The 5778-nt window shown below is 35.2% G+C and overlaps 1 pseudogene; it reads right to left on the bottom strand.

Annotated features, from left to right (window-relative positions):
- Positions 1–4992: 4992 nt before the first annotated feature.
- On the bottom strand, positions 4993–5226 carry LOC126015984 (translation machinery-associated protein 7-like; annotated as a pseudogene).
- Between the last annotated feature and the right edge of the window lie 552 nt (positions 5227–5778).

Raw genomic sequence — 5778 nt, 5'->3', positions numbered from 1 at the left:
TTCATCTTGTCTTTTCTTTGTAAGCTGTTCAATAAGGATTGTTGGTGGAACTGTCCCTCAGTTTAATGCCTATGATTGAACTATGTCATGGAAATTGCTGGTCTTGTTCCTATTGCCTCCAGATGCACCAATAACGCTTCATGGCATTGATCCTTCTTTGCATAGACACATTAAAATAGGAAAACACTATACCTACAGATAAGTTCTTATCTAATAAATCTCAGTACAATGTACCTTACACCCTGAACATTGATATAATGACCTGGCACAGGCCTCAGAAGAATGGGCATCCTCCATTCACGCCAGAACCAGGCAAGCTATCTACGAAACATCCAAGGTCTTTTATAGCAACAGCTGGAAGCAGTCCTCTACCAGGAAAGACACTACCAAGGGTCTGACATCGACCTCCTAAAAAGAGACTTCCGTTTACACTTAGAAGACTTGACAACAACAATGACCTGCTCTACAGGACATGGTTCTCTCTAGTGCCCCTTAAGTGTGAGGTGAAATGAGAGGATACTCTGCACCATCCTGACTGCAATATTGGATATGCAGACTCCAGGACCTTTAATACAGAAGCATGATACCAACAACAGAGACTATGTGAGGAATGGAGGTGTATTGCCACTACAGACGATGACTTGAATTGGACAAACTAGTTTGCCTGGAGCCTAGAGTCAGTCCTGTGCCAGGAAACTTCAGGGGTAGGGTCTCCTTGTATTTAGACCATAATTTTTCTTTCCATGTCCCTTATATTTTGGTGGGCCTATGCAAACAAATGCCACTCTAACACCATTTTTTACTATTTTCCCTTGACTCCAATCCTTAAGAAAAACAACCCACTAAAACTTTTGAGGTTAACTTAAACTAGTAAGCATGTGCATGGAACTAGATAAATGTACTTTGCCCTCAATGTTTAAGGAGTTACATAAATCTAATCTCTTTGGATTATATTGTGTGCTGCTAAGAAATAGTATGTAATACAACTGGGGATTTGAGGGACAAATTAATTGTATTGTACATGGGTTCAGTTTTGTTTTTCTTAATTTTCTTTGGTTGAAAAAAAAAAGCTATTATGGATACTTACTTATTTGAAAAATATCTGTATATTTTTCCAGAAGTGCTGGACCAGTGAACATTCCCACCAGCAATGAATGAGAATTCCTTTCCCCCATATCCATGCTAGTATCTATATTTTTTCTCTTGTATACATGTGCCAATTTCACGATTATGAGGTTGTTTTGATTTGTATTTTCCTGATAAGTAATGCAGAATCTTTAAAAAATATATCTGTATATACAGCCATCTGCATGTCTTACTTGAAGATTATGTTCATCCCTTCTCTCTATATTTTGAGGGTGTCATTTGCACTTTTTACTAATTCCATTTTACAAGTCCTTTATGTCTTGAACATTATCACTTTGTCAGATGAGTGGAGGGCAAAGGATGTCATTTTATTCTGGACATGCACAAAAGTCAATTCAAAAAAGATTAAAAACCTTGATATTAGACCTAAGTCCATAAATTTTGTTGAGAAAACTGGCAGGTCCTTCCTGACATTGAACTTAGAGACATCGTCAATGATTCAATGCCACTGGTCAAACAAATAGAAGAGAAGATAAACAAATGGAACTACATCAAATAAAGAAGTTTCTGCACCATAAAAGAAATGACTTTAATTTTTGGTGGCGGTTTTGTGGTTTGCTTTTTGTGCTCAGGGGACCATGTGCTGTGTCAGAGATTAAACAGGGGTCAACTATATGCAAAGGCAAGTGCCCTACCTGCTATACTATCTCTCTGACTCCAAGAAATGTCTATTAAAAATTGCAGTTATATTTTGCTTTTGTAAAACCCCATATAATACTAAAATATGTATCACAAAAGCAAATATGATTTATTTTCTTACATCCTTACTTAAGTCCTATTGTCCAAGATAAACTGCTTATGTTTTTTTTGTCCCAAATGACAAATTTGAAGATCAATTCAAGATTTCAAACAATGTAAGTTGAGACAGTCCAGAGAATTTTTTTATATATATATAAAATCTTTATTTATGCACTATGATTACAATATTCACTCTACAAGTTAAATGACTCGGTAGTGGAACTTTTCATAGTGGGGGTTACCCACTCATATCTTCCACTCTAGGGGAGCTGAGAATGGTCTCAGGAGCAGCTGAGACCATTCACAGGGATGTAGTGGAGATGTTTATGATCTCCTCACAAAATTCTAATTGAGAGTACTTCAAGTCTAATAAAAAATTAGTTTAAAAAAATAAAATAAATAAAAAATTAGTTTATGCAACATTCTCAGATATCCTTGCTGTTCTATTTATACTCAATCATGATTGTTCTTTGCCAGCTAAGTTATGCTACTTACTTTACTCAGCAAGTCTTGGAAACTCAATGTCTTAACACAAGAAAGAAATTTGTCAAGTATTAGTACTCGAAGTGGTTATTTTCAGTGGAGGACTCTAAGAGGATGAGTTGAGTTTTCTTCACTTTTTTTTCTTTCACTAACAATCTCACTTGGAATTGGATTTCAAGTGTATTATATTTTAAAATTTTAGTGGATGATTGGGGGTATGACTCAAGCGTAGGTATTTTGCCTTGAATCTGAGTGTCTCTAGATTGAATACCTAGTACTATATGGTTCCTGAACATGGCACAGCCAATATTTCTCCCAAATGTTCATGAAATCAGAGAATGTCCGGGAATGACTAGTGAATCTCAATGAAAGTTTATCACATTTTAAATAAATTAAATAAAATACTAAATTATGAAGTGTCTTTAAGAACAGACATTTATTTCTAATAAATTTATTTCTAAATAGACAGCCCTAGCTCATCACTGGAAATTAAACAAATAAAAATGAAAATAGAAACAGATGGATAAGTTTATAAGAGTTAATAGCATCTTAATGCCTTATCTTCCGTAACTACTATTATGCACTGAAGTTACTAATAATAATTATCTTAGAAATCTTAAATGATAAGACCATAGATTTAAATTTAAAATTTAAAATGTAAAAATTGGGTTATGTAGACTTTATAGTGGAAATAGGACTAAAACTCCTCTTTGCTTTCTCTGGATTTCCTCCCAATTTTATTTTGTTTGTTTTATTAATACTAATGGAAAAGTCTTTAACTAATAAAGATAACAACAATGAAAAAATGTTAGAACAGTTTGTTGATTTAAAAGTTTCATTGGAGAGGAAATATGGATTAGTATAAAGCTTACTTTTGTATCTCAGATTTAGCTGCCTAAAACATCTCTGCAAATAAACTCAGAGTTCATGTCTCACATTATTTGAGCTTATATAAACAATTTCACATTGGTTCTGTGACACAAAACTTTTATTTCAAAAGTTTGATTTATCTCCAGAAATGAAAAAATAAAGGCCCTTGCATTTGTCTCTCCAAATAAAGATTGTGCTTGTAAATTAGGAAGGCATCTTAATCTCCTGAGATTTTCTTCCTAAAATATCTCATCTGGAAATAATCAAAGAATGCCTAGAAATTAAAATAAATAGAAGAAAATCTTTGCTTAAGAAGTGAAGCAAAAGTTAAAATTTCAAACTAGTTCATCATTCAGTCAAAAAAAAAAATCAAGTTTAAACAAGTATATGATGTTTAAAGAGTGCTGAGTTGGGCGGGGGATGTCCTTAGAAAAACAATGAAATGATATTGAAAAGTTTAAAGATGAAGTGAAATGGAAATTATTCTTAACTCTTAGTTTTGTTGCAGGATGTTGTAAATAAGGAATTATGTAACTATGTTTTTCTAACCCTCTCTCTTTCCCTCTGATCTTTGAAGTGTGTCACTCTTTCATTTTGCCATTCAACAGTCTGACATGCAAAAGCTTTGTTCAGACAGTTTAATTTAATCACTGCCACTGGTTCAACAAGATGATAAAAATCCCCTGTGCTGTACAAAAGCCAACATCCAGCTCGCTGTTATCTGATACTGTTTGAAGCTTCTTTCATGAATGCATGCTGATAACACAAGAACTCCAACATGTCATAAACAATATATTAATGCCTCTGTTGGAATTCTATTAGAATACGAAGTATATGAAATTTAGGCCATCCAAGTGGGCCAATGTAATAAAATGTAATTTGGACTAATCTTCCCCAAGAATGTCCTGTGTTTGAAGCTGACAGCCTCTTATCACATGCAAAAGTAATTGCTTGTTGACTGCACTGCAGACTCTTAAAACTTGGCCTTTGTACTTAACACACTTTGCAGGTGTCTCAGCTAGAAGACAATATGCTTCATTGTTTTAATGGAAAGACATCTAAACTATAAATAATAAAACGAGCAGTGGGCCTTTTCATGAATATTGTTCATCCGGATTGGAATTTGTGGAAATCTGAGACAGGAATAGTTTAAGGTTAAAAAAAAAACCACCCCAAAATCCCAAATGAACACATTCTTTGAAGTGCTTTTTTTTCAATGATAATGACTTTTAATTTGCTAATTTAAAAAATATATAAATACCACCATTATTTATAAATTAAAAATTTATTAAAATCAAAACCATTGAAAGAAAGAATTTAATAAAATACTTATGAAATTTTTTAAGGATTAAAATGAGCTATTATATTTGGGAAGATGCCAAATTAACTTGAAAATTACTGCTTAATAGAACAGTTGAGAGAAATAGAAGTCTGCTTTTAGGCCCTACATAGTAACTTACAAAGTTAAATAACATGCTATTGCTTATATATATATATTGGTTTTTGGGTCACACCTGGCTGTGCTCAGGGGTTGCTCCTGGCTCTTTGCTCAGAAGTTGCGTATGGCAGGCACGGTGGACCATATGGGAATCCGGGATTCAAACCACCGACCGTTTTAGGTCAGCTGCTCACAAGGCAAACGCCCTACCACTGTGCTATCTTTCCAGCCCACCCCACAACATTTTTGATATTGTTGTTTACAACTCAATGAAGTAGTTTACTCCAAGAATCTTGCTCTGCAAAATGTCCTTATTATTATATCATTTTTTTTTTTTTGCCGGCACAACGAAGAGTGTAATTTTTGCCAGATTTCTTAATCCCACCAGTGGCCAGGGGCCCCTTGCCCGCGGCCTTGGCCTTGAGCTCCTTGAGCTTCTTCTGCTCCTCCTCCTGCTTCTGCTTGAACGCCTTGTCTTCTTCGTCCATTTCCTTGCTCTGCTTCTTGGGCTGCTTCAAGGGCTTCTACTTGCCACCTTCATGGCCCGACATGGCGCCTGCCGCCGCTGGCCCAGACTCGGCCACACCAAAATGTCCTTATTAGAGAGAAACACAAAATAGTCTCACTCTTCTATGGGTTTGAAGAAAAATAAAAGACATTTTTGCAGTAATTCCCAGAGACAAGAAAGAAGAGGACTGGAAGATCCAGCTGCCAACATGAAGCTCACCACAAAGAGTGATGAGTGTTGTTAGAGAAATAACTACAATGAGAACTATCATAACAATGTGAATGATCGAAGGAAGTAGAAGCCAGTCTAGAATACAGGTGTGGGTGTGGTGGGGAGGAGGGAGATCTGGGACATTGGTGGTGGGAATGTTGCACAGGTGAAGGGGAATGTTCTTTTCATGACTGAAATCATACAACTACAATCATATTTGTAATCACGGTGTTTAAATAAAGATAATTAAAAAAAGAAAAATGTCCTTATTACCCTCAGAGAAGGCCATATTTCTGGCGAGTTAAAACAGAAAGTGATTTGAACAATTAATTTTGGCGAACTTTGAAAATTAGAGACGGCTGATTCACATTGTTTTAAGAGTCAT

The sequence above is a fragment of the Suncus etruscus genome, chromosome 8 (genome assembly GCF_024139225.1).
Source record: "Suncus etruscus isolate mSunEtr1 chromosome 8, mSunEtr1.pri.cur, whole genome shotgun sequence".
NCBI lineage: Eukaryota > Metazoa > Chordata > Mammalia > Eulipotyphla > Soricidae > Suncus > Suncus etruscus.
This window is presented reverse-complemented; position numbering and strand designations above follow the sequence as displayed.